The sequence below is a fragment of the Chrysochloris asiatica genome, unplaced genomic scaffold, assembly GCF_000296735.1.
Source record: "Chrysochloris asiatica unplaced genomic scaffold, ChrAsi1.0 scaffold00123, whole genome shotgun sequence".
NCBI classification, from domain to species: domain Eukaryota; kingdom Metazoa; phylum Chordata; class Mammalia; order Afrosoricida; family Chrysochloridae; genus Chrysochloris; species Chrysochloris asiatica.
The window spans coordinates 7338613-7366414 of NW_006408641.1; the positions used below are offsets into that span (position 1 = coordinate 7338613).

The 27802-nt window shown below is 41.5% G+C and overlaps 1 pseudogene; it reads right to left on the reverse strand.

Annotated features, from left to right (window-relative positions):
* Window positions 1-1015: 1015 nt before the first annotated feature.
* Window positions 1016-26373, reverse strand: LOC102829083 (annotated as a pseudogene).
* Window positions 26374-27802: the final 1429 nt, after the last annotated feature.

Below are 27802 nucleotides of genomic sequence, written 5' to 3' on the forward strand. Positions count from 1 at the left end.
CACTGAAAACCTTAGGAATAGCTGAGAAACACTGTCAGATACATGGACAGTGAATAAGGAAGATCATAGAAGAATTGATGCCTTTGAGTTGTGGTGTTGGAGGAGAATACTGAAAGTGCCATGGACTGCCAAAAGAACCAATAGATCTGTTTTGGAAGAAGTGCAGCCAGAGTGCTCCTTGGAGGACAAGATGGCTAAACTTCGTCTCTCGTACTTTGGACATGTTGTCAGGAGGGAACAGTCGCTGGAGAAGGATGTCATGCTGGGTAAGATGAAGGGTCAGAGAAAAAGATGGAGGGTCAGAAAAAAATGAGATGGATAGGCCAGGTGGCATCATTGATAGTGTCAAGTGTGGCAGCGATAGTAAGGTTGGACCAGGAACCGACATTGTTTTGTTCTGCTGTGCATGGGGTTGCTATGAGTCGGTTCCGACTCGATGGCACCTGACAATAACAATGGGTCAGAATCAACTCTACTGCACTTAACAACAACAACAAAGACAGATTTGTCTACATGTAACAGTCATATACAAAGAAGTTATAAAATTGTCCTTGGTTTTATAATAATAAATTTAAAACATTACACTTTTCCAATTGAACATGGTCTGTAAGGATTTTTTATGTTTTTGTTAAACAGTGAGAGGAAATACGTTAGTGGAATAAAAAGGTTAGAACTGAATGAGCATGCTGCTAATGGAGAAAGGGGATCTCTTCACAATACCAGCATTTTTCCATCCCATCTCCACTTGATGTTGATCAAACATCCCATTAGCCATTTAGCAAAAGTTAAACAAAATGCTATATGTTTGTGTACATGCACCAGTTACTTTATGAAAAGGAGAAGAGGAAAAGAAAAGAATAGATAAAACTATACTGTAGTGGTCAGGATCAAGTGGAATCAAATTGTGGTTTCCTGAACCGACTCGATGGCACGTAACAACAACAACAACAACAATTAAGAATATATCCCTGGTCAGTAGGAACAAAGGTCTGGAGTAAATTAGATAACTCCCCTTTTAGAAGACGCCTCCTATCTGCTGCTAAAACACATCAATTGTATCTTCATCCTCCATTTCCAACTGTGCAGATGTGTCTGTTTCAATGACTTGTCAAATTGGAGTCTGATCTGCCTTATGGACAAACCTGGCCATTCACAATAGGCTTTCATTGGCTTATTCAGTGGTGGAATGCCCTTTAACATTAAATTGTGCCACAGAGCCATCCTACCCACCCCCACTTTGAGATGAACAGGATCATTGTTCTCAGACATGACTCCCTTTCTTGGGTTTGTCCTTGGCCATGGCCCTAGCCACCATGTCACAAAAGAGGCACCACCAAGGAGAACACAAGCAGTACCAGGTAAAGTACAACAGTTCCAAAATAATGTAATGAGAATACCATAGTCTTTTCAACAAATGAAGCCAAAACAACCAAATATTCATATGGAAAAAATTTAACCTGACCCTTATTCACACACACATACACATACAAATAACTCAAAATGATCCTAGACCTAAAAGGTAAAACTAGAAAACTAATAGAGAAAAACAAAAATATTTGTAACTTTGGGATAAGCAAAGATTTCCCAGTATACAAAAGGCACAAACCATAAAATAAAAAATCTGATAAATTGATAAATTTTATCAGAATTAAACAATTGACCCTTTGAAAGATATTATTAAGAAAATAGTAGGGCATGAAAAGTGGTGTAGCCCCTGTGAAAACAGTCTGATGATTCCTCAAAAATTGCACATTTAACTACTGTTGTTAAGTGCTGTGGAGTCAGTTCTGACTAATAGAGACCCTATATAGGGTTTCCAAGGAGCAGCTGGTGGGTTTGAACCGCTGATCTTGCAGTTCAATGCTTATCCTACAGTGCCACCAGCACTCCCAGTGGAATACTAATGTGATAGTTAAGGTTCTGTGTCAACTTGATTGGGTCAGAATTCCCAGTTGTTTGGCAGTTGATAGTTAACTCTCTGATGATTGACCAATCAGTTGAAGGGATGCTTCCTTGCAGGTGTGGCCTGCTCCTAATATAATGGACACGGGCGAAAGACTATCTCTCTCCTTTTTCTGCTGGGGACCTGGGACTCTATAATTGTAGCCATTTCCTTGATAATAAGCTTCTCTTTATATATACATATATATGTTTCACTGGTTTTGCTGACTTAAGTACCAATTTAGGAAATTCATCTTTATGATTGTGTTTCTCTAGAATCCCACTCTCTCAGTGCCACATATCTTAGGCCTGGTTTTCTAAAGAAGCAAATCCAGTGAAACATATATATAAAGAGAAGTTCCTGCATGTCCATTATAGTGTGAGTAGGTCACACCCTCAAGGAAACATCCTTTCAACTGATTGGCTGCTTGTAGCCAATCTTTATAGAGTTAACTATATATGCTAATAGCCAATCTTCATAGAGTTAACTATCAAGTGCCAAACAACTGGAAATCCTGGACCAATCAAGCTGATACAGAACCTTAACTATCACAACTAACTACTCAGCCATAAAGAGAAATGAGGTCCTGATGCATGTCACAACATGGATGAACCTTAAAAACATTATGCTGAGCAAATTAAGTTAGTTACCAAAGACAAAGTATGATCTTACTTGTATGAGATAGGCAAATGTGAGGAGATAACTTTATGTTAATGGTGATGATTTGGAAAAGATAGTGAGAATTGCACAACTTGAAGAATGTATTAATGCCACTGAATTATATATATAAAAGTGGATGAGATGGTGTTTATTTTGTTACGTATATTTTCCCCCACAATAAAGTAAAGAAGAAAGAAATGAAAAGACAGGCCTAGAGTGGAGAAAATATGTTCAATACACATATATGACAAAGAACTTGCATCCCCAAAATATAAAGAGCTCTTGCAACTCAATAAAAATGAGGGCCCACCAACTTTTTAATAAAATGGGCAAAATGTTTGAATGGTCATTTTATAAAAGAAGATATACAAAAGGCCAATAAGCACAGGAAAAGGTTATCTGGGGAATACAACAAGATACTATTACATAGTTAATACAATGGTGAAAATGTAAAAGACCTACTCTACATGAAAACGATGTTAAATAACTGTAACTGTTATTACATTGCAGATGGTAATAAAAAAATGTTGCAACCCCTTCCAAAAATCAATTTGGTAGTTTTTAAACAAAGTTAAACAACCATCAAATGGCCTAGTAATTCTTCTCTTTAGGTATTTACTAAAGACCATTGAAAACATATGCCCACACCAAAGCTGGTATAGAATAGTCATAGCAGCTTCATTCCCAGTGGCCAAGACACAATTCCAATGGAAAAGCAAAATTGTGGAGTATTTACGAAATTACTACACAGGAGTTAAGACAGAAAGAATGACGGACAAATTAATAATCTCCAAAACACATGTATACATCTCCAAACATTACGCTGAATGAGAGAAGCCAGACACAGAGTATATACTGTGTATTTCATTTAAATGAAATTCTGGAGGAGACTAATTTAATCTATAGTGTCAAAAATGAAATCAGTGTTGCCTGGGGACAGAGATGGAAGTGAGAAATTGATTAGGAAGGTTCCCAGGGGAACTCTTTGGTTTGATATAAATATTCTCTATCATGATTGTATGGTTTCATTTTATTATATTAAATTATACCTCAATAAAGTTAATTTTTACAAAGTAAAAAACAAAATTCAATCAAGAACAGTTAAAGATAAAAATAATGTCTTCCTTTTATGACAGAAAAGGGATATGTCTTTGAGCAACACACGATAATTCAAAGGGAAAGATCCATGTAGGCCAGGAAGTTTTCATCTTGGAGAAGCAAAATGTAAGCCCAGCCTTACAGATGTATTAGAATTTGTGTCAGGGGTAAAGAAGGCACTAGAAATGGGAGAGACTCCGAACTTAAAATTGTAGAGATTGCCGTAGCTGTGAAATTTCTAGGAGACAGATGGGGTTGTGGTACCTGCTCAGTGGACCTGGGAACAGGATGAGCAGTGTACCCACCAGTGCTTAGGAAAGGCAGGCTGGGACTGGAGACAATCCAGATAGAGTCAATGACAAGTTTCTCAGAAGAATATGAAGTGATGGCGAAATTGTTCCCTAGGGTGGAGTGAAGAAAGGAAAGGCTTGGAGCATGGCGATCAAAGTTCATAGCACCCACACAGGAAGCCCTAGCAGCGTGCTTAAGGCATGAGCTTTATTTCAGTGTCAGAAAGTGTGGGTTCAAATCCAGGCTCTGCCATTTACCACTTAACTTCTCTTAGATTCATTGTGGATTCCTTGGGTGGTACAAATGGGCAAGTGCTCTAGTACTAAAGGAGTTTGAACCCCCTCCTAAGAATTTGCTTCCAAAGGATCACAGCCTCAATTTAGTTAGGATTATTGTTAGGTGTTAGGGATGAGGTGTTAGTATTTGTATTTGAGTTAGGGGTTGGGTTAGGTCTAGAACTGTTCGGGTTAAGGTTTGGTTTAGAATTAGGGGTTTGGTTAGGACTTAGCTTATTGTAAATTTAGGGGAGGGATTGGGATAAAGCCAGGTCTAGGGTTTGGGCTAGTGTTAAGGTTAGGGTAGGGTTAGGCTCAGAGTAACAGGTTAAGCTTGACTTGGTCCAGTATTAGAGTTAGTGATATGGTTAGGGTATAGGGATTAGGAATTAGAATTAGGGATAGAGTTAGGAGTTAGAATTAGAGCTATGTAAACTTAGGATCAAAAAAAGGGTTAAGTCTAGACTTGGTCTGGTATTAGGGTTAATGTTAGTGATATGGTTAGAATTTAGGAGTTAGAGTTAGGGCTAGAGTTAATAGTTGGACAGGGGCTAGGCCCTAGACTTGGTCTACTCTTAGGGTTAGGATTAGTTAGGATTATGGTTAGAGGTTAGGGTTAACTTTAGGATTAGATTTAGAGATATGGAATGGGCTAGTTCTAGGCCTTGTGCTTGGTCTAGTTTAGAGTTAAGGGTAGTATTAGGGACATAGCTGGCATTAGGGTTATGTTTGGGGGTGGGTTAAGGTTATAGTTAGGACTAAAGTTAAAGTGTTGAAGAGCAAAGATGTCAGTTTGAGGACTAAGGTGCGCCTGACCCAAGCCATGGTATTTTCAATAATCTCATATGGATGCGAAAGCTGGACAGTGAATAAGGAAGATCGTAGAAGAATTGATGCCTTTGAATTGTGGTGTTGGAGGAGAATACTAAAAGTGCCATGGACTGCCAAAAGAACCAATAGATCTGTTTTGGAAGAAGTGCAACCAGAGTGCTCCTTGGAGGCCAAGATGGCTAAACTTCGTCTCTCATACTTAGGACATATTGTCAGGAGGGAACAGTTGCTGGAGAAGGATATCATGCTTGGTAAGATGGAGGGTCGGAGAAAAAGAGGAAGACCCCCAACGAGATGGATTGGCCAGGTGGCATCATTGATGGACTCAAGTGTGGCAGCGGTAGTGAGGTTGGCCCAGGATCGGGCAGTGTTTTGTTCTGCTGTGCATGGGGTTGCTATGAGTCGGTTCCGACTCGATGGCACCTGACAACAACAAAGTTAAGGATAAGCTAGGGGTTGTGTTAGAGCTAGTCCTAGGACTTGACCTGCTGTTAGGTTTAGGGTTTGCATTAGTCTTAGGGTACATGGTTAGGGTAGATCTAGGCCTAAAGTTTCAGCTAGTCTTAGGGTTATGATTAGGGTTAAACTGAGGATTTAGTTTACAATTATGGGCTATACTAGGCCTAGGACTGTCTAGTGTTCGGGATAGAGTTAAGGTTAGATTTAGAGTTAGGGTTAGTTTTAGGGCTTGCATGAGGGGTTGGACTTGGACTAGGGCTTGAACTTGGTTTATTGTTAGGGCTATATGCAATGTTAGGTTCAGTTCAGACTTAAAGTTAGAAGTCAGGCAAAGGTTAGAATTGGGGCTGGGGCTGGTGCTAGAGTTTTGGGGTAGGTGTTGAGTTTGGATTTGGGTTAGGGTTAAAGGTGGCCTATAGGTTGACCAAACCCAGTGCTTGGTCAAGTGTTACGGTTAGAATTAAGGGTTTAGCTATGGTTAAGCCTAGTATTTAGTCTAATATTAAGTTTAGACTTAATAGGGTTAGGGTTAAGTTTAGACTTAGAGTCATGTGTCGGCTTAGGAATAAGACAAGGGCTTGGCCTAGTCTTAGACTGTGAGTTATTGTTATTGATTAAGTATTGAGCTAGGGTTAGTTTTAGGGTGAAAATTAGTAGTGGAGCTAGAGCTAGGCCTAAGGATCAGTCTATATTTGGATTAGAGTTACTATTTCAGTTTGGTTAATGGCTTATGTTAGGGTTAGGGTATAGTGTTATTGGTAGAGTTTGGTTTTGTTAGGGGTTTTTCTAGGCCTAGAATTTTTTATCTAATGTTAGGATTAGTGTTTGGGTTAGGCTCAGAGTTAGGGGTTGGGCTAGGACTAGACAAAAGGCTGGGTCTAGTGTTAAGGTTAAGGTGAGAGTTTAGGGTGTGGGTTAGGGTTAAGTTTAGTGCTTGGACTGGAGCAAGGGGTTGGCTTAGTCTCAATATAGTCTTAAATAGGTTTAAGGTTAAGGGTCTGGTCAGGGTTAGTGTTATTGTTAAGTAGGGTTAGGTTTAGTGCTAGGGTTAAGGTTAGGAATTAGAATTAGCTTTAGGATTACATTAGAGTCAGGGGTTGGGTTAGGCTAGTCCTCAGCTTGGTGTAATGTTGGTCTAGAATTAGGGTTAAAATGTAGGGTTAGTGTTAGAGTTGGGGGTTAGAGGACTCCTTACCATATGGCCTGTAAAGCCTAAAACATTTACCATCTGGCCATTTAAGAAAAAGACCTAGAATGAAACAAAATATTCACAAATGTAGTATATACTACACACTACAACATTTACATTGAACCTTATTCTAAAACAGCAACATAATGGACTTCATTTTATAGTCATTATCCTTAACCTTGTTCTTTTACTTTCTTAGGATTCTGATAATGTTTATTTTGATACTACTGTGGATTAAATTGTGTTCTGTCTTAGTTCTCTAGTGCTGCTATAACAGAAATACCACAAATTTTTAGACTTTAACAAACAGAGACGTATTCTCTCACAGTTTAGGAAGTTAGAAGTTAAAATTCAGATGCTGGCTCTGGGAGAAAGTCCTTGTGTCCTTTCAGCACCTGTAGGCCCAGCATTCCTTGGAGAGTTCCATGGGTCTTGGGATCCATCTTTTCTTGCATCTAGGAGTTTCACAGTGCAGGGACCCAGGACCAAAGGATGCATTCCACTCCCAGCTCTTCTTCCTCTTTTGTCTTTTATCCCTCTTCTCTGCTCATTTCCCTCTTTGATCTCTTGTAGGATAAAAGATGCTGCATGCCACACCTCTGGGAATCTCTCTTAACTCCGGATCAGGGTTGTGATGGGATTTAGGGTGCTATTGTTGTTGATAAGTGCCATCGAGTCCATTCTGACTCATAGCCACCCTACACAGGTTTTCTGAGGAGCAGCTGGTGGGTTTGAACTGCTGACCTTGTGGTTCGCAGCCCAGTGCTGATCCTACAGCACCACATCAGGAGTCCATGGTGGTATACGACACCCTAATCCTTTTATTAGTTTAGCACATAAGATCAAATTATGGGTATCATTATATAACCGCCAAGCCACTGAGAAACATGGCTTGACCAAACTGACACCCATTTTGGGGGGACACAGTCAATCCATGATACCCTGAGAATATGTGTTGGATTGCGGCTCTTATAACTATAAATGTTTTCCTGTTTGGCTTTTCTTTACTTGTGTTGACCAGGCCATACACTGATCAATTACTGAGTTATAAACAGACCAGAATAGACACAGACACACATAGAAGAAGACAGATGACGTGTATGGATTTTATGCATAATTTATGATAAGAGTGAAAGTTTACAGAGCATTAAATGAGTTTTCCATTCAACAATTCATACACGTCTTACGACATTGATTACACTATGAAACAACATTTTCCTCACTTCCTCCTTGGGTTTCATATTTCCATTCGTTCTTTCCTGTCCCTTTTTGCTTTCTGAGCTTTGACCCTGTGCAAATGCTGCCCTATTGATTTTGTATGGTGGATTGTTGATAGTTCTGAGGAGTGAACACCTCTCTCATGTTATTATTTATCTTATAAGCCTGCCTATTGCTTGGCAGGACTCTCTGACAATCCAAGGAACTAAGAAACATACAGGGCTACTGAAAAGGAAGGAATTCACAACTAAGACCCTGATTTGGACTTTTAGCTTTCAGAATTGTAAGAAAGTCTCTTTTTAAAGGCACCCATTTGTGGTATATGTGTTAGAGCAGCACTAGATGGCGCTGTAGGATAAGGACTACTGCAAGGCCTGCACTTCAAACCCACCAGCCACTTCTCTGACTAGACAGCACACAACAACTATGTTATAGATTTAACTGTGTCCCCCCAAATTATGTGTTGAAGTGACTAACCCCTATACCCGTGGAGGCCATCTTTTTTGGAAGTTTTGTTAATTAGGCCTATCAATGTAGTCTATGTCCTAAACCTAAGTTTAGAGCAGATTAAAGATGGATGCCATGTGAATATTACCAAGGAAACGAGGAATGCTGGGGCTACTGAAACTAAATAGACAAGGCTCTTCCACCTGAGTTGACAGGAAAAGAGCTGTCCCCTAGAGCTGGTACCTTGAGTTAGGACTATGGTCTTCTAAACTGTGAGACCACCACTCGTCTGTTAATTTGTCATCCTGTCGTGACTTGTGAGTTGCTGTGATTCTGGAAACTATGCCACCTGTATTAATATCAGCAGAGCCACACATGGTGGACACATTTTAGTGAAGCTTCCAAACTAAGACAGACAAGGACTTAGGTGAAACAGACTACTTCTGAATGTTTGCCAATTGAAAGCCTTATGAATAGTAGTGGAACACTGTCAGCACCAAAATATTGAATAATGAAACTGTATGAAGAACACCAGAATATTGCCAGATAAAAGTACCAGAAGATGAGTCTCTCAGGTAGGAAGACACTCAAAATACAACTGGGGAAGAGCTGCCTCCTCAAAGTAGAGTTGACCATGATGACACAAATGGAGTAAAGCCTTCAGGACCTTCATTTGCTGATGAGGCACAACTCAAAATGAGGAAAAATAGCTGTAAACATCCATTAATAATCAGAACATGGAATGAACAAAGTATGAATCTAGAAACATTATAAGTTGTCAAAAATGAAATGGAATGCATAAAGATCAATATAGAAATGGAACATGAGCTGAAATGGACTGGTATTGGTCATATTGAATCTGACAATCATATGGTTTACTATGCTGGGAAAGGCTAATTAAAGAGAAATGGCATAACCTTCATTATCAAAAAGAACATTTCAAGATACATCTTGAAGTATAATATGATAGGATAATATCCAAGGAAGACTAGTTAACACCATTAGTATTCAAATTTATAGACCAAGCACTAAAGACAGTGATGATGAAATTGAAGAATTCTATCACCTTCTTCATTCTGGAATTGATCAAACATACAATCAAGATTCATTGATAATTACAGGTGATTGGAATGCAACGGTTAGAAACAAAGAGGAAGGATCAGTAGAAAGAAAATATGGCTATGGTGATAGAAACTATGCTGGAGATCAGATAATAGAGTTTTTCAAGACCAATGACATTCACTGCAAATAACTTTTTTAAACAACATAGAAGACAACGATACACATGGACCAACCACATGAATCAAATCTGTGGGACGAGATGGTGGAAAACCTTAATATCATCAGCCAAAGTAAAGCTGGTAGACTGTGGAACAGACCATCAATTGTTCATATGCAAGTTTAGGATGAAGCTGAAGAAAATTAAAACAAGTCCACGAGAGCCAAAATATGACCTTAAACATATCCCACATGAATTTAGAAACCATCTCCAGAATGGATTTGATGCATTAGACACTAATGACTGAAGACCAGAAGAATTCTGGAATGACATCAGGAAGAAAACAAGATGTTATTAAGAAAACAAGAAAGAAGGAAAAGACCAAATGGATGTCAGAAGAGACTCTGAAACTTCCTCTCCAGCCTAGAGATGCTAAAGCAAATGAAGAAATGAGGAGGTAAACAGAAAATTTCTAAGGGCAGCTTGAGAAGACAAAGCCAAGGATTACAATGAAATGTGGAAAGACCTGGAGGTGGAAAACCAAAAAGGAAAAACACTTTCAGCATTTTTCAAGCTGAAAGAATTAAAGAAAAAATTCAAGCCTCAACTTGAAATATTGAAGGATTCTATGGACAAAACACTGAATAATGTAGAAAGCACCAAAAGAAGGTGGAAGGGTTGTATCAAAAAGAAATGGCCATTGTTCAACCATTTCAAGAGGTAGCACATGATCATAAACCACTGGTTCAAGGTACAATGAAAGCATTGCCAAAGAACAAGGCTATGGGAATTGATGAACGATAATTTGAAATCTTTCGACAAACAGATATAGCACTGGAGGCACTCACTCATCTATACCAAGAGATTTGGAAGACAGCTACCTGGAAAACTGATTGGAAGAGATCCATATTTGTGCCCATTCCAAAGAGAGATGACCCAATGGAATGTGGAAATCATCAGACAATGTCATTAATATCACATACGAGTAAAATTTTGGTAAAGATAATTCAAAATTGACTGTAATAGCACATTGACAGGGAACTGTCAGAGGTTCAAATCGGATTCTAAAGAGGACATGGAACAAAAGATATCATTGCTGACATTAGATGGATCTTGGCTAAAAGCAGAGGATATCAGAAATATGCTTATCTGTGTTTTAGTGACTACGCAAAGGTTTTCAACTGTGTGGATCATGACAAGCTATGGGCAATACTGCGGAGAATGAGTATTCAGGGACACTTAATCATGTTCATGAGGAACCTATACAGAGACCAAGAGAGTCATGCAATCTTCATCATCATTTCTATCACCAAGACCATATTTTCCCACTATTGACACTTTCTCTTTGTTTCTAGCTACCAGTAATTATCAATACATCTTGATTGCATGTTTGGTTAATTTCAGACTGAAGAATTTGGTAGAATTCTTCAATTTCATTACCACATTCTTTAGTGCTTGGTGCATGAATTTAAAAAATAGTGGTATTAACTTATCTCTCTTGTAGACTTATGGATATTATCCTATTACAGACAGCGTTGTATTCAAACATAGATCTCAAAATGTTCTTTTTGATGCTGAATACTTTGTCATTTCCCTTAAATTTGTCTTGTAATTCCCAGCATAGTAAAATATGATTATCAGATTAAATATGGCTAATACCTGTCCATTTCAGCTCATTAATGCTAAGGCTATTGATCTTTATGCATTCCATTTAATTTTTGACAGCTTCCAATTTTCCTAGATTCATACTTTATACACTCCAGTTCCAATTATTAATAGATGCTTATAGTTGTTTCTCCTCACTTTGAGTTGTGCACCATCAGCAAATCAAGGTCCACTCATGGCAACAGATTTGATACATTAAACACTAAACATTGAAGACCAGAAGAGTTGGGACATCAAGAACATCTTACATGAAGATAGCAAAAAGGCAATGAGAAGACAAGAAAGAAGGAAAAGGTCAAAATGGATGTCAGAAGAGACACTGAAACTTGCTCTCCAGCGTAGAGATGCTAAAGCAAATGGAAGAAATGAGGAGGTACAGGAGTTGAACAGAAAATTTCAAAGATCAGCTCAAGATGATAAAGGCAAATTATTACAACAAAATGTGCAAAGATCTGGAATCAGAAAACCAAAAAGGAAGAACATGCTTAGCATTTCTCAAGCTGGGAGAAATGAAGAAAAAATTCAAGCCTTGATTTTCATTATTGAAAGATTCTCTGGGCAAAACTATTGAATGATGCAAAAAGTATCAAGAGAAGACAGAAGGAATACACAGAGTCACTGTACCAAAAGGAAATGGTTAATGTTCAAATGTTTCAAGAGGTAGCATATGATCAAGAGCTGAAGGAGGAAGTCCAAGGTGCATTGTAGGAATTGGCAAAGAACAAGGCACCAGGAATTGCTGGAATAAAATTTGAAATCTTTCAAGAAAGTGAGGCAGCACAGGAGACACTCACTCATCTCTGCCAACAAATTTGGAAGACAACTATCTGGCCGACTGATTGGAAGACATCCGTATTTGTGCCCATTCCAAAGAGAGGTGACACAACGGAATGTGGAAATCATCAGACAATCTCTTTGATATCCCATGCAAGTGAAGTTTTACTAAAGGTAATACAGAAACAGCTGCAAGCATGCATTGACAGAGAACTTCCAGAGGTTCAAGTAGGATTCAGAAGAGGCCGTGGAATGAGGGATATCATTGCTGATGTCTGATGGATCTTGGCTAAAAGCAGAGAATATCAGAAAGTTGTTTACCTGTGCTTTATTGACTATGCAAAGGCTTTCGATTGTGTAGATCATCACAAGCTATGAACAACATTGCGAAGTATGAGTAGTTCGGAACACTTAATTGTGCTCATGTGGAATCTATGTGGACCAAGAGGCAGTTGTTAGAACAGAACATGGGAACACTGAATGGTTTAAAATAAAAGAAGGTGTGCAACAACGTTGTTGTTTCACCATACTATTCAACCTGTATGCTGAGCAAATAATCTGAGAAGCTGGGTTCTATGAAGAAAAACGTGGCATCAGGATTGGAGGAAGATTCATTAACAACCTACGATATGCAGATGATACAACCTTGCTTGCTAAAAGTGAAGAGGACTTAAAACATTTACTGATGAAGATCAAAGAGCACAGCCTTTGGTATGGATTACATCTCTATGTCAAGAAAACAAAAGTCCTCACCACTGGACCAATAAACAACATTGTTATCAACGGAGAAAAGATGGAAGTTGTCAAGGACTTCATTCTTCTTGGATCAACCATCAACACTCATGGAAGCAGTCAGTCAAGAAATCAAAGGATGTATTGCATTAGGCAAATGTGCTGCACAAGACTTTTTAAAGTGTTGAAGAGCAAAGATGTCAGCTTGAGGACTAAGGTGCACCTGACCCAAGCCATGGTATTTTCAATAACTCCATATGCATGTGAAAGCTGGACAGTGAATAAGGAAGACCATAGAAGAATTGGTGCTTTTGAGTTAATGTGTTGGAGGAGAATATTGAAAGTGCCATGGGCTGCCAGAAGAACCAATAGATCCGTTTTGGAAGAAGTGCAACCTCCTTGGAGGCCAAGATGGCCAAACTTCATCTCTCATACTTTGGACATGTTGTCAGGAGGGATCAGTTGCTGGAGATGGATATCATGTTTGGTAAGGTGGAGAGTCAGAGAAAAAGAGGAAGACCCCCAACGAGATGGATTGGCTAAGTGGCAACATCAATGGACTCAAGCGTGGCCAACAGTAGTGTTTCGTACTGCTGTGCATAAGGTCACTATGAGTCGATACCAACTCAATGGCACCTAACAACAAACAAAACAACATGTCATAGTGGTCAACTCTACTTTGAGGAGGTGCCTTCCAACCTGAGAAGCTCCTCTTCCAGTGCTCTATTTGACAATATTCTAAGATAAGTCACACAAGAGCTCTTCATAATGTTTTCTTCGTCTGGCACTCTATCTGACAATGTCCTGCTGCTATTCCTAAATTTTTCAATGGGTAAGCATTCAGAAATAGTTCGCCTCTCCTTCCTAGTCTGTCTTAGTATAGAAGTACTGGTGAAATCTGTCCATCATGGGTGACCCTGCTGGTATTTAAAATACCAGTGGTATAGCTTCCAGCATCACAGCAACACAGAAGTCACCACAATATGACAGACAGGCTGACATACGAGTGGTGGTCTTTGAAGTTACAGTCCTGTAAAAGAGGTGACTTTTGAACATGTCACTACTCAACTTTCAATTTGATTTTTTTAAATCCTGATGAGAAAACAAAGGATCCCTGGTGGCATAGTCTGTTAACCGAAAGCTCAGCAGTTCTAACCCACAAGCCACTCTAAAGGAGGAAGATGATGCTTTCTGCTCCCATACAGATAACAGCCTCAGGAACCCTATCAAAGGTCGCTATGAGTCAGAACCAGCTCAATGGTACACAATCACATTCCCCTTCACACACACCAGAGACAACTAAGGAACCCTGATGGCATCGTGAGCTACACTTTGGACAGCTAACCTCCAGGTCAACAGTTCAAGTCCATAAGGCCCTCCGAGGGAGAAACATGAGGCTTTCTGCTCACATCAAGATTCACAGCCTCAGGAATCCTATTTGGGTCACTGTGAGTTGGAACCAACTTGATGGCCCCCAGCTACCCAGCCATTAAGATAACAATCTTGAAAAACTTGCCTTTATTGAAAGAGAAAAGGGGTTTTCTCAATTCCAAAGGTTTCCCATTACTTATCAAAATCAAAGCTTGGAGCAGCGAGAGTTGATTGCTAATTTAAATTACAGTATAAAGAGGATGCAGAATCCTACCTAAGGGATATTCTCATGGGATGAAGGGAAGCCCTTCAAATAGGTTTATTTCTGTGGAGGACGTGACAAAAACTGTCATATGAGGCAGAGAATGACAAAGGGTGAGTCCAGAGTGTCTTTTCCCGACCAGCCTCCCTCAGGATGCAACATGGAGGAGGGAATCTAAGGTAAGTCACACAAGAGCAAAACACTCAGATAGGTTGGGATGAGAGATCAAAAAGTGACATTTCCCACCCCTTGAGTTTCCAGAAATTCAGCAAGATCTTGGAGAAGCCTGGAGTGCTACCACCAAAGAGAGTAGAGGGCCAAGCCTGGGGAAGCTACAAGATCCACAGGTACTCTGTGCCCAGAAAGTAACCCAGGTACTGACTCCTTTGGTAAGGGGTATAGGGGCTGAGGAAGAGTTCAGAGTACCACTTTTAAGCCATAGAGCACTACATCCAGACCTTATAGGACCATAATACTAGTAAACACCACAAGGAGGCAAGTGATCAGGGGCCCAGGGAACCACTGGCTACATAAACTACCCTAAATTACCTCAACCAAGCCTCCCTCCACCTTAATCCCCCTGCAGACACACAGTGAGATGCCCAGGCCAGAGGAAGGGATGGTCCGGGAGACCTCTTCAGAGAGAAGGCGTTCTGATGGGATGGCTTAACTCTGAAGAGATCAAGTCTTTACAGAATCTCTTTTAACGAAGAAGAGGCCAAAATATCTTTAATCAGCAAGTTACATGCCCAGTAGAGCCCTCCCTGCAATGGAGAGGCTAGAGAAAGGGTAGGCCAGCAACGCAAACCAAGAAAGTTACACGTGGGTAGATCTCAATCACTGGCCTGGACTACTCTTCTGCCCCACCCCAATATCTTTACTTGCGTATGAACCTTGCCTCTACTCTGTACTGACTCCTTTGTGAGTTGCCCCACTCCACTAGGGATCAAGCAAGGGTGAGATTGCGCCGAGACGACCAACTATGTGGTACTGTGAGGCTTTGGTCTCTAGAGGGCGCGCTAACACCTTGCATAGCCGAGCCTGCCTGGCCAGTTCCTGGCCTGTCAAACCCAGGATTGTGTTCTGTATGCCCAGAAGGTATATCCCAGTCGTTTTGTGTCAAATTTTACTCTTGTGGGCTGTATTGCAACACAGTAAGATTTTTTTTTTCTTCTGTTTTCCAAATGTGTTACCATTTGAATATATATGCCCATGGTGCATATATATTCAATAAGCACTGGACTGCAAGGTTGGTTTGAGCTACAAGGTCGGCAGTTCAAACTCACCAGCCGCTCCTCGGAAACCCTATACAGGGTCGCTATGAGTTGGAACCGGCTCGTCGGTACTTAACAACAACAACAACCCCATCTGGAGATTTTCATATCTTTACCCACCACACACATACAATAAAACCCCTTTGACTTTCCAGGGTCTGTTTTCCCCCTCCCTGACCAGAAGGAATATCTTGGGATAGACGCCATTTATTTCAGGCGCTAACTTGTGACCTGCTTTCCCAAAGATGGGAACAGACAGGTCTTCACAAGCGTTCAGGAGAAGCTGGATGTGGTTTTGTATCTACCAGCACCCATCTCAGTTCTCCAGTTTAAAGTATTTTCCCTTCATTTGGGCCTTCAAAATAAAAATACTTTAGATTTAATGTATTCTAAGCTCAACAGTTCAAACCTACCAGTCATTCCACAAGGGAAAGATAAGATTATCTGCTCCAGTAAAGAAACCCTATCCTCGGAAACCCTATACAGGGTCACTATGAGTCGGAGCTGACTCCATGGCACAGAACTGCCACCACTACCAAGAATAAGGAGAAAAATGTGGAACAAAGCAGTGCTTAACCTAAATGATTGTGGCACATTCTCAGGCATCAGAGAGCACCTGGAGCTGTGTCTGGGAGATGCCATCTTCCCAGCACTTCTCATACCTTTTGCCCAGGTCACTGCCTTTCCCACCTGCACTTCCTCAGAGACCTCATCCCTCCCATGGATGTCCAGGCAGATGGAACAGGCAATAACAAGAAAGACAATTACGTTTCGGAACGACATTAGGAAGTCTAACTGTAAAAAATTGTTACGTGGGATAAAGAGATTCTGTTTATCTCTTTACTTTGTAGGTTATACCCTTACTTTGTAGGTTAAGAAACGGAATCACAGAGTATGGGACCCTATCCAGAGAAGCTGTGATGGCAGAGACAATGATGTGGAGAGATGGAGCAGCTGGGGAGTCTGGATTCAAGAAGGGAGAGGGGCTGTGTGCTGGTGGCAGGGGGGCAGGCTTGCAGGGTATGCCCTTTGGTTGTTTGAATGGTTATATATTCCTGAGTGCTTCAGTGTACATCCCAAAGAAAAACAACAGAATGAATGGAAGCAAATGCTGTGAATGATGATACATGAAGGGGATTGTAATCATTGCAATGAAACGAAATACAATAGGATGAATATAAAGCTGTGATGTTCTCCCATGTAAAGTATCACTCAATTCACCATAAAAACTTTTAAAAAAAAGAAGAAACTGAGTCACAGCAAGGCTAACTATCTTGTACACAGTGCACATTCAGTAAGGGGCGGAGGTGCTATGAGCCCTGGCCTTTCAATCAAAAGACAGAAATGGGTGTGCTGCATTTCAGAATGAGGTGGGTAAGATAGAATACCCACTGAATAGTTTTCCTCTTTTCCAGATGTGTCTGGTGAAAGAGGGTGGGGATGATGCTGATAGAATTTTATGATTCAATTGTGAGTAACTGTTAGCAGGATTAATTGTGATGGTCAAAACCAAAATAGTAGATATTTAACTAAGGGGGAATAGTTAATCTTTCATTTTAGGAACAGATGATCCCAGGACCATCAAGAAGGAAGAACATGAGTGGAGCATGAGATCCTTACCTAGAAAAGTGGCAACAACAGAGGTGGTGGCATGAGAGACAGAGCAGCTTCAGGTTCTAGGTCCATAGACTGAGTAAGGTTATGTGTCTGCAGGTAGGAGGCTGGCTTGCAGCCCTTTGAAGATTTAAATGATTTTTTCATTTTGTATGTGTGCATCAAATATTTTGCTTTGTTCATTTGTGAAATATAAAATGTAAATGGGGAATAAGGAGGATGACTATTGTTGCAGGGAGGGGATTGCAGTCATTGAGATGAAACACAGTGTATGATTTGTTGAATGTAAAGCTGATGGTTTTGTCTATAAACCTTTATTCAATTCATAATAAAAAGTTAAAAATAAAAAAATAAAAAGCCAGTAACTGATGGATAGAACACCCGAAAACCTTAGACTGAAGGGGACATAGAAAGAACAAAAGAAGGGAACAAAGGAGCTTGGAATTCTACAGGCAGTAAGCAGGATCTGTGTCTGTCATCCTCCAAGAACAATAAAAGAAGCATCTCTGGAGCAGCTTGGAGATAAGCAGAATTGTGAGAAGGAGCTTAGAAAGCAGATCTGCCTCTGTCTCAAAGGGAAGGGCCATGTTCTCTGGGATTTCAAAGAGGAGAGTCATGGCCTCCTAGGTTTCAAAGAGTCAGATCTTCATCAACTCACTCCTGGAGCACAGTGTTGCCATTTAGATTAGCTAAGAGGATGGGGCCACTGTCCAAAGCTGAGGGGGTAGGACTACCATGCCCAAGTGATAGAAGAATGGGACTGAGGGGTTGGGGTCACCAGTGGACTAGGAGAATGGTCCTACCAAAAGCTAAGAGAGCAAGTTGCCATTCCAGTGGGTCTGGTAGGTGGAGCTGAAGCCCAGGGCCAAAGAACCTCTATCCAGAATCCAGAAACAGCTAACTTCAAGATACTGGCGGGTGGCACCATTGTCCAGATGGTCTCAAATAACAATGTAGTATTTTTCAGCCTTCAAAGTACCTGCAAAATTTTCTGCTGGGATTTGAACTTGTTTGGTGCCCATTATCCCTTCTTTTCCTCTAAGTTCTCCTATTTCTAGTGGAAATGTCTACTACCTTGGGCCTGTTCCACCAGTGTATTTTAGACCCAGGTAATTTGGAGTCCTGGTGTGGTGCTGTAGGCTAATGCATCAGACTGCAAAGTCATTTGAACTGCAAAGTCAGTGTTTGAAGCTCACCAGCTGCTCCTTGGAAACCCTATACAGGGTCGCTATGGGTTGGAATCGACTTGACGGCACTTAACAACAACAACAACAACTTGTAGTCTAGGTTTCACAGGTTCCCAGATGAAGAAGCATTTTGTCCCCAGAATGAATTATGCCTAAAGTCTCACCCATAATTGATTGAGATACTTGAGAAGATGAGATTTTGGAGTTAATTGAAGACTTTTACAATGAAGCGATGGGGTGAGTGTGTTTTGTGTGTGGCAAGGACATGCATTGGGGAGACCAAAGGGTGGAATGTTATGGATTTAGCTATGCCCCCATTATGGGTTGTAAATCATTTCCATGCCCCTGATTATACTTCCATTTGGGGATGGGTTATATCTATTATGCTAATGGTGCAGGACTAGTATATGGTGTGTCTTAAATCAATCTCTTTTGAGATAAAAAAGAAGTTAAAAAAAAAAAAAAGTAAGCAGAGCAGAGGTCTGGTAAGATAGATGCTAAACCACTTGGAGATCTCCAAGAAACCAAGAAGCTGAAGCTGAAAAGGCAAGTACCCCTCTCCAAAGCCAACACCAAAAGCTGGCACTCTGAATCCACGTAGCTAGCCTGAACTGTAAGGCTTAGTGTGGTACCATAGAATAAGCACTGGACTGCTAGCTACAAGGTCAGCAGTTCGAACTCACCAGCCACTCTTCAGAAACCCTAAACAGGGTCACTATAAGTCAGAACCAACATGATGGCACTTAATAACAACAACAACAACAAAAACTGTGAGAAAAATTTCTGTCACAGCAGCACTAGGTAACTGACTGGAAGAGATTCATATTTGTTCACATTCCAAAGAAAAGTGAACCCAATGGAATGCAGAAATCATTGGACAATATCATTAATGTCACCTGCAAGTAAAATTTACTCAAGATAATTTAAAAAATAGCTACAACATTATATTGACAGGGACACTACCAGAGGTTCAAGCTAGATTCAGATGAGGACATGGAATAAGGGATAGCATTGCTGATGTCAGATGGATCTTAGCTGAAAGCAGAGAATACCAGAAAGACAATTATCTGTGCCTTATTGACTATGCAAAGACTTTCAACTGTGTGGATCATGACAAGCTATGAACCACATTGCATAGTATGAGAATATCGGAACACTTAATCATGCTTATGAAGAACCTGTACATAGACCAAGAGGCAGTCATTCGAACAGAACAAGGGGACACTGAATGATTTAAAATCACAAAGATATGGGCAAGGGTTTTATCCGTTCACTAATTCAATCTGTATTCTGAGGAAATAATCCGAGAAGTTGGATTATATGAAGAAGAACCTGGCATCAAGATTGGAGGTAGATTTATTAACAACCTGCTATATGCAGACATGGCACTGTGGGTTAATACGCCAGACTGCAAAGCCGTTTGAAATGCAAGGTCGGCAGTTCAAGCTCACCAGCTGCTCCTTGGAAACCCTATACAGGGTCACTATGGGTCAGAGTCGACTCAACAGCACTTAACAACAACAACAACATATGCAGATGACACATCCTTGCTTGCTGAAAGTGAAGAGGACTTAAAATACTTACTGATGAAGATCAAAGACCACAGCCTTCTGTATGGGTTGCACCTCAACGTAAAGAAAATAAAAACCCTCCTCATTGAACCAATACATAGCATCATGAGAATGGAGAAAAGATTGAATTTGTCAAAGACTTCATATTGCTTGGATCCAATAACCACACACATGGAAGCAGCAGTCAAGAAATCAAACAACACACTGCATTAGGCAAATCTGTTGCACAAGACCTCTTTAAAGTGCTCAAGAGCAAAGATGTCAGGTTGAGGACTAAAGTGCCCCTGACCCAAACCATGGTATTTTCAATAGCTTCATATGCATGTGGAAGTTGGAATTGAATAAGGAAGACCATAGAAGTTGATGCATTTGAGTTACGGTGCTGGAGAAGAATGTTAAAAGTACCATGAAGGTTGAAAGTAAAGCTGATGATCTTGTCTGTTTATCTCCACTCAATTCACAATAAACAGTTGGAAAAAAGATAAATAAAAGTATCATGGACTGCTAGAAGAACAAACAAATCTGTATTGGAAATATAGCCAGAATGCTCCCTGGAAGCCATGATAGTGAGACTTTATCTCTCATACTTCAGACATGTGGTCAAGAGGGGCCAAGTCCCTGGAGAAGGATATCATGTTAGGTAAAGTGGAAGGTCAGTGAAAAAGAGCAATGAGATGGATTGGCACAGTGGCAGCAGCAATGGGCTTAAGCTTAAGAATGATTGTGAGGATGGTGCAGGACCAGACAGTGTTTCATTCTGCTGTGCAAAAGGTTGTTATAAGTTGGAATTGACATGACAGCACCCGACAACACCAGGTAACTCTCAGACAGACCTATTATCTTAATTCCTACAATTCTGCATTAGGGATGATTAGTATCATTTCACAGAGTTTCTGATTCAATATGTGTGGAGTGGAACCTGAGAATTTGCATTCTACCAGTCTTTGGTGTGGGTTTCATCTCAATGCAAAGAAAACAAACATCCTCCCCACTGGACCAATAAATAGCATCATGATAAATGGAGAAAAGACTGAAGTGAGGAGCACTCAAGTTTGAGAACCTGTGTGGTAAGGGCTGCACTGACCATGGAATGTAATTCATGTTGCTGCGCTGTACATGTAAAAATAGCTGAAATGGAAAATATTTTGTGGTGTATATTTTATCACAGTTTTTTTTTGTGTGTGTGTGTGTGTGTGTAGTTTTGTTTTTCTTACTTTTAAGTTTCTTTTTTAAGTGGAGAACTGGAAAAACCAAATAAACACACCCAAAAAAAAAAAAAATTGAATTATTTTTTAAAGGTAAAAATCCTTAGCACTATTACTGCTATATCCAATATTGGCATTTTGGCTAAAAAACGTAACCCTCAATCCAATTAAGCCCCTAGATCTATCAGCTCACAAAAATAAGGGAGATATTGATGTTAAATAACATCAATAAGATGCAATTAGCCAAACTTTATTGGACACATGATCCAGCTAATTCAACAAATAAATGATATTAAAAACTAGTTTGAGGCCTGGTGTTCTATACTCTACTGCCTCTTTCTGACCTCATCTGGCAGCAACTGTCTAATGCGAGGGAGCTCTGGAGCTGAAGCTCCCAGTTGCAAAGGGTGTGGGGGATGGAGGTGGGGTGAGGAATAAGAGTGCTTTCCAAAGAACTGAGCCCTGGGAATATATATATATATAGTAAGTTATGCATTAAACTACTAATGAGCTACTAACTGCAAGGTCAGCCATTCAAACCTACCAGCTGCTCCTCAGGAGAAAGATGAGGCTATCAGCTCCCATAACTATAGCCTTAGAAACTCTGTGCTGCTATGAGTTGGCATTGACTTGGTAGCAGTGGGTTTGCTTTGTTTTTTGGTTCTCCTTAGACCAAAAGCAGTTGTCTCCAGCCTGGAGTCTAGAGTTCTAGGCAGTCTAGTGCTAAAGGTTTCCAGCTACAGGCCACTCTTTACAGAGTCCCACAAGGTGATTTCTACTCAACATTTGAAGTACAGCCCCAAGCAATAACATAGCTTGAAGACATTTAACAGACTTCTTTTCCTCCTTTCAGGCTCCAAAACACAGGCATTGATTTACATTCTCCATTCATTCACTCATTGAGTTTTTGCTGAGTGCCAATATGTGCCTGCCATCCTTGTGCCAAATGGACACATATGTCCATTGCTTTTAGGACCAGTTGATAAAGGAATGCTTCCTCCACTTCCCTAGTACCCCAAGGTTCAGTCACAAAGGATTAGTGACAATTTAGCAAGGAGCTCTAGGATCCTACTCCATGATACCAGTGCCATCATTATTGGACCATTGTCAATGGACAAGAAGAGTTGTAGGAAAAACCAAAGCCCACGGACTCATAGTGACCCTGGAATATGGTGTAGAACCAAATAGGGTTCCCAAGTCTGTAAATCTTTATGGAAGCAGAGTGCCACATCTTTCTTCCTCCCCCTGAGCAGCTGGCAGGTTCAAATCGCCAGCTCTCCATTAGAAGCCAAATGCTTTATTTACTGTACCACCAAGACTTGTTCAGAGGAAGTGTGGACCCTATTGTACAGGAACAGGGATACCCCATGGTGGAGACCCTCAACCCAGATACTGAGAGTCCAAAAGTCCCATCTAAGGGGACACTGAGCTTCTGGTAAGGGTAATGGGAAAACTTGGAAATGGATTGTGATGAGGGTACAGGACCGGACAATGTTTCCTTCTGTTGTGCACATGGTCGCAAGGCACGTAAACAACACAACAAGGAGTAAAGATTAAGGTGGGGCTAAGGACTCCGGGGTGTCATGGTGTGGCCCTGCAGGTTAATGTGCTAGACTGTAAAGCCATTTGAACTACAAAGTTGGTAGTTCAAGCTCACCAGTTGTGCCTTGGAAACCATATACAGGGTCGCTATGGGTTGGAACCCACTAGACAGCACTTAAAACAAGAAGAAGAAGAACTCCTGGAGTCCTGGCGTGGCACTGTAGGATAATGCACTGGACTGCAAGGTTAGTTTGAACCGCAAGGTTGGCCGTTCAAACTCACCAGGTGCTCTTTGGAAACCCTATACAGGATTGAAATGAGTTGGAACTGACTCAATGGTACACAACAAGGACTAAGGACTTCGGACTACAGTGGAACGAAGGCTTAAGGATGCTCCCACCACCTTTGGTTTTCCTTGGGGGCATGGTCTGAGTGGAATTTATAGATCTTCCTTGGCAAACTTCGCTCTCTTGCTCTGAATCTTGCATCTGGCTCATTACATCTGACCTCCAATTCTGCCCATCACATGACCAGATTCACCAGCTCCTGCATCCTTAGGCATCAACAGCCAGTCATCTGACTGCTGATTTGGATTCCTCAGCTCCTGAGACAACGTGGGTGAGAAGATTCTGACAGGCTGATCTCTGAACTCCGGATTTGGGACTTGTTGGTCTCCACAATTATGTGAGCCATTTCCTTTGACAGTTGTAAGTTTTGTGAGACGTTGCAATGTGTTTCAGACCCCTGTGAGGTGTAGTGATTGATATCAAGTAGTTGTTGTTAAGTCGTTGAGTCCTTTTCAACTCATAGCGATCTTGTATAGGGTTTCTGAGGAGCGGCTAGTAAGCTTGAACTGCCGATTTTGTGGTTCAAACCAACTTTGCAGTCCAGCACATATACCTGCAGCACCACACCAGGACTCCTATGGAGTGGCATGTATAGCATGTTGGAAAAGTGAGACAGTTGGAATAACCCCCACCATCTAGGGGTCAGCCTCATGCTGATTTTTCTAAAAGAAATGATTCATGAAGGATTGGATTGTGGCCCCCCACATAGCCTCTATACCTGTGGTTTGGAGCCCTGATGTGGCACTGTGGGAAGGGAACTGGACTGTTAGCCACAGAATTGGCAGTTCAAACTTACCAGCCGCTCCTCAGAAGGGTCCTGGTGACTCAGAACTGACTCCAGGGGACTTAACAACAACAACGTGCCTGTGGTTATAATCTCATTTAGGAATGGGTTGTTATGTTATGTTAATGAAGTGGGATTTGTGTAGGATTTTTAAGTAAATCTCTTAGAAAACACAAAAGGAGCAGATTAAGCAAATTGAGATGGGGTGGGGGGGAGATGGATACAAAGTCACTTGGAAATCTCTGAGCACAGAGAAACAGAAAGTGAAGAGATAAAGACCTGCCCCCAGAGTCAGCCCCCTGAATTCAGACTTCTGGCTTCCTAAACCATGAGAGAAGAATTGTCTGTTTCTTAAAGGCACTCACTAGTAGTATTTCTTTTATAGCAGCCCTAGAGAACTGAGAAAGTATTTCAGTTTCACCTGGTCAGTTTTGCCCCTAAATCCACATGATTGTGAAGGTGGTAAAGTCTCTAGAGCGCTCCCAGCTTCTGACTGTGGGGCCACTTCCTCCACTGAAGTTTCATTCCCACAGCAAAAGCTGAGTCAAGAAAGGAACTGACTCAGCACCAATCCACTGGACAGCATCTACGAACTCCCAGGATGCTCCTCTGCTCTTTCTCCCTTCTGTTTCTCTGTGCCTTGGCCCTATTCCTGCCTGTTGTGGATGGGCTTCCTGGTGTGGATGTAGGAAAGGAGGATCCTGGCCACAGAGAGCCCAGGCCAACAGTCCCACCCAGAGACTTCACAGTGTACTGTTATATTTGGATTGTGTGCCCTCAGTGTTGTTACCCTGGGCCAGGAATTGTGGCTCCAATGCGATTGAATGGCATGGGCAATGGAAATGGGCCAATATCCCCCAGAGAACTGGGCACTGTTATAAAAAAGAGGGGAGATGGGATTCCAGAGCACAAAACTACAATCTCCTCTGCCCACAGTCTAGATGTGAGGGCCAAATTTACCCCTAGCTGTGACGATTGTGACTTGTAGGAGTTAGTGCTTGTGGCAGATTGCTTCCTCCTTGGCTGCCAGCACCTGGTAGCACTAGTCAGCCCAACCTAGGGGTTGGGGCAGGGATGCTGAGGCTGCAAATCCACAGACCCACAATTCTCCTACTCAGTCCAGTCCTGATTTGAGACAGAGACATTTCTTGGTTCTCTGCTCATTATCGAAGACAGCTGTGCATTTAGAAAATCTCTAGAAAATATCTATGCTATATGTGTTGCTGTTTTTAAGTGCCAACTAATAACGACCAAGTCTGTATAGGGTTTGGTGGGTTTGAACAGCTAACCTTGTGGTTAGCAGTCCAATGCCTATCCTACAATGCTATGAAACAGACAGGAAGCTACAGAACACCCAGGACCTAAGTGGTCCATCTAGGGTGTGGGTAATGTATTCAGTGTGGAGGTCTGAATTTAAATCCCCAAACTGCCATTACTGCCTGTGTGGCCCTGGACGGGGTGCTTGACCTCTGTATGCTTCTACTGCCCTATGTTGTTGTTATTAAGTGCCACTGAGTCGTAGTGACCTTCAAGGTTTCTGAGAAGCAGCAGGTGAATTTGAACTGCCGGTCTTGTGGTCCAGTGCTTTATCCCCCCAGCACTACACCAGGACTCCAAATAGTCTAGGAATGAAAGATCACTCTATATTATTTCCTCTTACCTAGTTGAGTTCTAGGTTGATAAAAGAAGGAAAGTTTTCATTTATAAGTTGAGGAAAGGAAGTGAATTTCAATGAATTTCCTAGAGATCCTTGTCTCTTCACTCTTCTGGGACCCTCCCAGTAATCTTGTTTGATGGGTCTGCTTTCCTTGTAAGCATCAGATCTTACAAACTGGTGATGGGGTGTTCAGATAAAGCTACAACACCAAGGTCTAAGGCAGTGGTTTTCAACTGACCACTCCAGATCCATTAAACCCAAATCTTTGGGGACACAGAAGACTCTATTGAGTAACCAAGGCTAAGAACCACTGGGCTATGGGGGAATGTCGCCAGGAAGCAGAAAAGAGGAAGGGGAGGATATGAAATCCTCACCTGTATAAAAGCTGACCTGTGCTCAAGGAAAACAATGGAAACATTTGTCTTCCACCTCTTGGACCACATACTCCCCTCCCCTAGGTTTGGCAGTCCAGGGGTCATAATGAAACCTTGTGGGTCAAGCCTTTTTATCTTGTTGTTAAGTGCCATAGAGTCGGTTCTGACTCATAGATACCCTGTATAGGGTTTCCAAAGAGCAGCTGATGCGTTAGTACCACCAAGCTTGTGGTTAGCAGTCCAGTGCTTATCCTACAGCACCACACCACCATATACAACCCATTTCCAGCAAAAGAACTGTACCCAAGTCACAATAAGAAACTTCCAGAAGAGAATTTGTCTCCTTGATGATCTGGTCCACAGTCTCTGCTGCCCAGTAGCCCATGTTTTATACTGTGGGTCTGCCTCCAGTCCTTGGCCACAGCTTTTTTGGATAGGGTTAGGCCCCTTGTCCTACAACAATGAGTTTTCAGGTTATCTGGCTGCCTTCAAACTGCACAACTGACTCTATTGGGCTGGTGTGGTGACATTTGGTCATCTGAACCTGGAAGTGAGGCTCAGATGCCCCTAGGGATAAGGACTGCAGCAGAAGGTCTTGAGGCAGAGCCTGGGTAGGAGAGGCTGGGGTTGTCATAAGCAGGTCAGAGGTCTGGGGAACAGCAACAGAGGTCAGACCAGGGTGGAAAGAAATGCACACAAGTATAGTGGGGTGACTTTGCTACCAAAACACAAAAGCTGGGTTTATCAAGGAAGCTGTATCACATAACATGGATGAACTTTGAGGACCTTATGTTGAGTGAAATTAGTCAGTCACAAAAGGAGAAATACTGCATAGGACCACTACTGTAAAAGTCTAAGAAAAAGAACCCATACTAAGGGGTGGTGGTGTTCTTTACTGGTTACCGGGATGGGGGGGATGGGGGGAGGGGAAGGTAGAGCACAGTGTAGGGAATAGACACAGGATAGTTTGGGTGCTAGGGAGGGGGGAATACACAAGAAGGGGGAAGGGAATGGAAGAACAAGGCCAACTGGAAAACAATTAGGCAGGTGTGCATGGGCTAAGTGGGACAGAGGTAAATAATGATGTATGCACAACCTTGGAACAATAGGGCCCTGGGATACAGGGATTGAGACACGGTTGGAATGGGCAAAAGGGGGGAAATAATGTTAAGATGTTTGGCTGTCTTTTGATTTCCCTGGCATACCATTATAATATAGACACTTGAGGGGAAGAGAAAGGAATAGCCAGAAATATCACCATAGAAATCTTGTAAGTCTGTCTTCTGTCTATAACTGATTGTGTTGTGTTGTTGGAAGTGCTGTCGAGTAGGTTCTGATCCATAGCAACCCTGTATAGGGTTTCCAAGGAGCTGCTAGTGAGTTTGAATTGCCAACCTTGTAGTTCAAACAGCTTTGCAGCCTGGCGCATTAACCCACAGCACCATACTGATTGGAATACCTAAAATGGAGCTATAATGTGCCCAGTGAAGGAGGCTTCCTGAGGAGCTTCTGCATTACATAAGACCATAGTTGGGATCCTGAACCCCATCCAGAATTTTCTGAGGTGGGAAATTTCCACTGGAAAGGACGAGCAGACCAGCCTGGAGCAGCTAGAAGAACATAAGATACTTCTTGAGAGAAAGACCAACAGGAAAAATACAAAACAGTAATGGCAGTCCAACTGACTACTACAAGAACAAGCAAGTTGCTCACCCAAAAGACATCAAGACAAGTGGTCAGATCCCCTCAGGGCAAACCCCCTTCCAAGACTGAGACTCAGTGGGAATATACGAGTAGACACGTGCCTTTGGTCA